This window comes from Cygnus atratus, chromosome 3 (genome assembly GCF_013377495.2).
Source record: "Cygnus atratus isolate AKBS03 ecotype Queensland, Australia chromosome 3, CAtr_DNAZoo_HiC_assembly, whole genome shotgun sequence".
NCBI classification, from domain to species: domain Eukaryota; kingdom Metazoa; phylum Chordata; class Aves; order Anseriformes; family Anatidae; genus Cygnus; species Cygnus atratus.
The window spans coordinates 26721657-26729519 of NC_066364.1; the positions used below are offsets into that span (position 1 = coordinate 26721657).

The 7863-nt window shown below is 41.9% G+C and overlaps 1 protein-coding gene across 13 annotated transcripts in view; it reads right to left on the minus strand.

Annotated features, from left to right (window-relative positions):
- DST (dystonin) overlaps positions 1-7863 on the minus strand; it is a 301653-nt gene that overhangs the window by 291190 nt on the left and 2600 nt on the right. The gene's annotated exons all lie outside the window — the stretch shown is intronic.

Below are 7863 nucleotides of genomic sequence, written 5' to 3' on the forward strand. Positions count from 1 at the left end.
TCTTTCCAACAGGTATGTGTTTTCAGAGTCACCAGGCATTAAGAGAAATCCGAGTGCTTTACAGGAAGTCCAGCTGCGTTACCTTCAGCAGACACTGGACTGTGACCCAGTTTACCTTCTGGCAGAGCTTCGGTAAACTGCAGAAAAACTGCCAGTCAGCAGTAAGCAGCTTTTCACAGCAGGAATGACAACGCAACTCAACTGTATTGGCAAATGCCTTTACAGATTTTTAAGTGAGTTCCTTAGATAAATGCACTTTAGCAAGTACACTAATGAACATCAAAACCAAAGGAAGCTCAGATAGGATATCCAACCTTGAGTGCTTGCTTTTTTTTTTTTTTGACAGCGGCTGTGTGTGCATGAGAATTGTCATCTACTACCCTTGTCAATTAATGGCCTCAGGAAACAGTCTTTGAATTGTCAGTTACCGTCTGCTTAAAGCTTGGAAACTTTCATGTATATGCAACCTCCAACATCTCGCGGCCTGGAGACATCAGTATGCACAGCACCAGAGCCCCTCTCAAGATGCCAGAGTTTTGAGCTGTTTGCAGACAGGCTAAAATAGAACCCAACCCTATAGCTGACCTGGCTACTGGAACTCAAAAAGCAGGTTTAATTAAACATTAAATCAATTTATTGTATTAAATTCCCCTGCAGGCTGAGAGAGCGAGCTTTGGAGAGTATTTCTGCTTCACCTACATACGTATGTTTATACGCATCTGTGTTGTAAGACCACCTTTAACTTTGAAAGTGACCAAGACCGTGTTATTTCCCTTCTTCTCCCATGGTTACTTCCATGTCAAATATCCTCAGTTTACAAACTAATAAAGAAACAAAACAGAACAACAACAACAAAAAGGGTAACTATTTAATTGCCAGTCCTGAAAATTCAACTGAAAATCCAGGATTCAAACTAAGTCCTCCAAACTAGTAACACATCTTGTCTAACAATAAAAACTGCTAATTAAGGCTGGGTCTTAGTTTTCTATAGCAGGAAGACTGCCTGCTTTCACTCAGCATATTACCTCAGAAACACACACAGAGGGAGCAACGGTATTTGCTCTTTCTTGGTTCTAACAGCTCTCAAAAAATACAATGCAATTAAAAAAAATTTTTTTTGATGCTTCTATTGACCTTTTTCTTTAATCTTAGCTCAGGGTTATCCCTATAAAGACCTGAATCAAGAGTTAAAACATTAAATGCAAGATTTCACGTTCAGTTTCCACTCCCTGATTAACAAGCTTTCACTGATGCTTCTTTGCATGTATTCAATTTATTTTAGGAGATATTATTCTTATCCTCTAAAGCCTAAATTCCAAACACTGCAGGAACTATTTCTCGAATATTGAAGACTATGATTTGGCATGTGTCATATAATATTCAATTTTCCAAGATAAACCCAAACATTCAAAGGGGATTACGAGCTATTGTCTTTTACGTAACCTGAGCAAGATTACTTTTCAAACTGGGTTCATGAAATACAATACCAATAACCTGCTTTCCAGCTCCTAAATGGGCCCCCAAGTGTATACATAAAAGCCTTTGTTTGATCCCAGGGTTTAAATGTGAATTGAGAATGTAACTTTTAATAACCCCTGCTGTATCACACTGCTGTTTCACATGTTTTGTTGTTGTTGTTTGTTTAATCACGGGGTTAGGATTCCTACCAGAGCAAGTAAGATTTGATAGAAAAACTTGATGTTGTGTAAGCAAATAACCAGTGTCCCAGTCATGCCTCAAGATACCCTTTAAATACTCTTTCCTGTCTAAATCTATAAACCACAGAAGCTGGCCTGTTCTCTCAGATTCCCTAACAAGAAGGCTTGCAACCCTCCACTGCTGTCTTGCCTTTGTGATAGCTTGTCCCAGTTCCTTCCCTATTACCTCGGGGCACCACAAGCCTACAGGAGGAACAGAACAATTCTCTAAGAACAAAAATAAATCAGAGTACTGCTTGATCAGTGGTCTGCAAGGGCCAATGGCATTTAGAATATACCAGCACATTTCCCAAGCATGTCCCTTTTCCCCTTCTGCTTTCTCTCTTTTCCACCTCATCGTTTCTCCTCAGCTTGGATGGTATATATCCTGAGCCTACCAGGAGCAATTAACTAGGAAAATGACCTTTTAAATATCAAAAATGCAGTAAGAAGGAGAGTAAGAAGTAACACAGATTGCTAAATCACACAATGGCTGCACAACATCTAATAGAAAGAAATCACTCATCTGTCCAGTGCACTTGTTTGGAGCGCAAACTGGAGAGAGAATTTATGCCACCTCAGCACGTGAAGACAGGTGTCAAGTGTAAAACAGATGCATGACAAATGAGAGATTTAATAGGCATACATATATATATGTATGAAAATAAAGATAGCTGGGGAGGAATTTGGGTATCTATTAAGATACCTAGATGCAGATACCAACATTTTCTCCTGGAGCTAGTCTAAGATCCTACTACAGCCAATGAAAAATTCAGTCAACAGAGTCAGTGAGGCTTGAAGTCCTATTCAGCTTCTCCTAAGGCCAGCACCTACACCGGGTCAGCTGAACAGCTCTGCAGACTGTAAGCTGTAAATGCTTACAGGGAGCTTATCCCGCTGTGTAAGAGGATGCTGTTCTTGCAAAGTCACTTTCCGACTCCAGCTGCACTTTACACGCATGAAGGTGGCAGCGGCAGATCAGAAGGGAACGATGCCTTGACCTAGTTGTATCATTTTGTTCTCTCTAGAACAAAGGAGGAGGATAAATATAATACCTCAATCTGACATGATTGTGCATTTCAGCGTAGTTTAGATATCCATAAATTAAGCTCCGTAAGATCTGTGCTTCCCTTCCCGTTTGCACTACTGAAGCTGAGCGCTGTCGTTCAAACCGCTGAGTGGACGGGGGCGATAAGGACGTTGGCACGAGCTGCGAGAAACGTGTCTTTGCCCAAATGTCAGCCGCAGTTAGTTCCTGTAGCTGACATGGTATTTTCACCCTTCAGCCGTAACTCGTGTTTCACGGCTGCTGACGAGTCAGGAAGAGCCAGCCACTGCCTCTCCTTGATGCAGGGCCGGAGGGCACAAGGGAGCACAGCTGGGGCTCGGAGCCTTTGGACAGAAGAAGCACCGAGATAACAGGCACCCAGGCACACAGCTCCCAGGTGAACGACAAGCATGAGGAATCAACTCAAATATGACCGGGCAAGCTAGCGCTAGGTCAAGATGAGCCGTATAAGCAGTGGGTGTGAAGACCAGCTCAAGCATCTCTGCAACACAGTGCTAAGTCCTCGTCCAGGAAACATGGAGGAGCCTGAGCACTCCTCCTCGAGCCAGGGCTGGGGCCCGATATGCCCTCCGCACCACGCAGCATGGGGGCAGGTTGGGAAGCCGCAGCTCTGGATCTGTTCACTTTTGGCATGGCTGAGCCTAACAAGCCAAGCTCAACTGAACCTGCTTCTGCATGAGAAGAGCAAAGTGACCCTACCCTCAGCATGGTCTTCCATAGCACATCCATGGGGCCTCTCTTTCAAAAAGCCCACAGGTGGCATTTCCATACCCTAGGAAAACGCGTACAATAGTCCAGGAGCTGGAACAGCCCCGAGGGTAGTGCTACCCTGTCCATGCACTGCTTTCTTTCATCGGATAGCCTCAGCCTCAGCTCAGTACTGAGCTATTTCTGAAAGTGCGTCCACAACCCGACCTGTCGCTCTTACAATCTAACCACAGTAACCGAGAATTGGTGTAGATGGTTAGGCTTTTCTGAGCGGCATGTGGTCTGTGGACCCCTGCACGATCCTTTCTGTCTGTACAAGAAGAGTCATTTCTCCAGCTGATGTGGTAATACGCGTGGTCACCACAGGTATGGCCTCAGCTATTTTAATTCACAGTTTCAGTGTGAAGATAGCTTCAGCCAGAAGATGACAGTTCCCATTCAGCACACGGGTACAGACAGACACAGACAAGCCGTGCTCCACCTGCAGCCCCTTAAAACCAGGGCTCTGCTTGCTTGCAAGCAGCTGCTTGCGTGCACCAGGACTGTCAACTGCAAACTGGCATACAACATACCTGAAGCTGCAACCGCCACTAAAACCTACATTTGCAGAGAGAGCAGGGGACGCCAAGCCCTAACCTAAGTATGTGAATACCTACATGACAGCTAGGAGGCTGTTGATACGGCTGTATTAATGGGAAATTAAATAAGAAGAACTTTGATTACGCAGCAGATCTTTATGCAGTGGTTATCCCTGTCCTGTCAGAGCTGTGAGGATGTGCTCACTTGAATGCAGGTCCCAATACGCAGCGCGTTGAGACCATGTCTTACCCATGGATGCAGACTGTGACACGATGTCAGTACTCTATCAAGTGATTGATGGAGCTGAGAAGAGATCCCCTCAGCATTTCAATGCTCTGCCTACCGTCAGAAGCTTCAATAGAGCTGCAGGAAACCAGGTAGCTACAGAAACATATAGGGCATTTCTATACTATGCTGTAATGCAGAGTAAAGGCACCTGAGTTACCTCGTGCAGAGTTAGTTTGGGAACCCAAGTGACCTCGCTGCAGCAGCCGGGGAGTTGCCGCCTAATTTGTGATAGGACTGCCAAGCAGGCTGCTTCACAGCTCAGCCCAGCATCAGTCCAAGTACAGTTCTGCCGTCAATAAAACCAACAAACAGTAATGGACAGACAACGTACAATAACAGAAACTCAGTGGTAAAAGCTGACACATAGCTGCTATGTGATAGCACAGTGTGACTTATTCTGTTTGGGGCATGTTATGAAAAACGGATAGGAGGACTTGTCCTTATACAGTACAACCTGCATTCATAGACCTCCATTCATTCCCATACATGTGCATTCATACATCTAAGAAAACCATTTCTTTTTGTCTCCAATTTATTGTCACTCAAACTTGTTCCTTAACTCTTAAGAGAACTAATGGAAAAACACTTTAGATAACCTGGGGGAAAAACATGTCAAACACAAAGGTAAAACATTTTCAGACTGATGCAGCTCTGCAAAGACAAAGAGACAGCCTTTGAATAGGTGAATTAATGTATTTTTCTGGACAGCCCTGTATGTTTCTGTAGCTCTTTGAATGCACTTCCTCCAAACAAACAGAAAAGGAAAATTAGAGGCTTAGACCCATCTTCGAGGGTCTGCTGATTTCTCTTTTCAGTGGAGCAGAGCATATCTGGAGCAGTTTATAAATAACTCTACAATGCTCATGATGAATTATAGCACAAGTCTTCAAAGACCACTCATTATTGTTTTGTAAGATATCAAGAACTGTATTTTTAGGCAATTGTCTCACAATCAGCCTGAGAAGAAGGGACAATTATGACAAAGCTATGCTTAAGGATAAATACACGAACACCTTTTCTGGGCATCCATTGTTGGCAAAGTCAATACATGCATTTACTGGAAATTGTTATGCTGTAGCTTATTTATTGTATGACAATAGATGAGTTAGCAAATTTGTTTGCTCTTAAAAATCGTCATTGGACTTGGCTGACCTACGAAATCTTGTAGCGACTATTCAGTAGTCTACATAGAAAACAGGAGGTCTGCAAAACCCAAATGACAAAATGTTATTCCTTTGCTACAGCTGGGGTTAATATATGCTGCCATCCCTCCCCAGAGCCTTTTCATAAAGGGTCAACTCCTGTTTGGTTTCCTCATGTGACTAGTCCCACCTGGCATGCACCTGTTTTAAGCGAAGTCGCGATTTACAGCAGACTGTAAAACTTGTATGGATTTGCTTCCTAGCAGGATTATACCTGCAGGTCCCAGAGGAACCATTCACATAAAGCTCGCCCAAAATATACGAGTCAAAATAAAATAAATAGAAAAAGATACCATAGTGTTCCTGACTGCCCACAGACACTGAGACCTTCTGGTCCTGACATTGTCGTATTTCTAATTTAAAAGGTGAGATAAGGGAAAACTGTAAAGCTGAGAGAGAATTTCAGGCTAAAGATTTCTACATCTATTGGATGTTTTCCCAATAATATGATAACCATCAGCAACTGGTTTAGCAATTAGCACAATTATCCCTTAACAATCCCATAAAAAGCCAACTACTTAAAAATCCTGAATGAGAACCTACCCATTCACGAATTCTTGCCCTTGAATAATGAAGTTTTAAGAATTGTACCATTTGTATTAATTCTATTAGCCAGACATTTGCAGCAGGCTAGTCTTCTAAAAGCTTGTGAGAAGCTTCTGACCTGCGTACGTTCAAGATCTCTCTGCAAGCAAAAGAGCTAGAAGCTTACTTCTTTTTTTAATTGAAAGGTAAAAATCTCACATAATCCCATGACTTCAGAGGCTTAGAAAATAAGGGAAACTCATTCAGGAAGGAACTGAAATCACAAGAAGTGGCAACACAAGCACATTAAACAATGCTTTTAAATTGTAAAGTACAGAAAACATTCAAACCTCTCTGTAAAGTAGAAGCTGGTAAACACTTAAACCCCCAAAGTACTCAGAGAAAATTCCTATACTTCATGAAGAAACAAACTCCTACAGAGAACAAGGGAAGCACAAAGTAACTGGATCACTAATATCAAATTTTTCAATATGCAAGGAATTTAAAAAAGGATCGTAGTCCTTATTTTGGCAACGCTCTCACTGAGTTAGTTGTTATTTTGGTGTGGTTTTGGTACAGCACAGACATTAAAATCTGCAATTGATTCTCAAAATAAAGAAGGGAGAGAATAGTTCAAATAGCTACATCAAAGTCTGATTTGTCATGTAAGCAATGAATATTTCTCCTGGAAATTTACTTGTTTTCTTCTTTACAGCTCTGGCATAACTAGGTCTACCTCAGATTAGAAACATTAACTATTCTGGGTGCGATTCTTGTCTTAGTTCAGGGAATATCTCTAATGCCTGAGAAATGGAGGGGAATCCTAAAAGCAGTTATAGTCACAAAGAACTTAAAGGACTGAAACAAAGAATACATAAAAAACAGGTCTGACAAACTTCAGATGGTAGGAAATTAATATTAGTGGGGAGGTGGAGACACAACTGTGCTATCTTGTAAACTCTTGCATCTTCTTGCTAGTTAATTCTGCTGTTATGAAGCACCTTTAACAAAGCCAGACTTTAACCTACTTGATATTCATAAAAACGCAATGCAAATTTACCTCCTTTTGAGGCAGGGGGTCAAGTGTTTCAAGTTCCTTCTACAGTAAGGAATATCTGCATAGACTTTTGCGGTATAATAATGAGACAGGTTTCGCAGAGGCACTCAAAACCAAGACTCACAAAAATGGGCAAAGTAATGGTGGATTAAATGCCCAGTGGCATATAAAACTCAAAACAGGATATCTGATAAGGCTCATACATGCATTTTCAAATATAGTATTTACTCTTCCATGGTCTTTTTACTATTTTTATTTTTTTTTATGTGGGGTTCAGGACTAACGTGATTAAATATAGTTCTCTGCTGTAGACAGACAAAGACAATGTAGGCATGCACCACAACAGCTATGGCTCTGGCAAGGAACTTGAACATAAATTTGCTACACATCTATTTTTCCAAATATAAGGCTTTCCTGGCTTGCAGCCAATCATGCAGGAATTGCCAACCGCTCTGTAGACAGCGCAATTATAATTCTCTGTGCAGTGCCACTAGACCACCTGCACGTTCATGTGCGATGCAAGTCGTATTTGAACACAGCTCTCAGGAGATGAATGCCAACCCACTGCTATTTACCACCAAACTCTTTTTCATCACCTTTTATCATCATCAAGGAACACCATTTATAATTGCACCTGACAAACAGCTAAGCGTAGTGGAAGCTAGCAGCTGGACCTTGTGCTATAAAATTTGGAGTTGGGATGCTATGTTTATTTTTGGAGGAAAAATAAAAAACCTA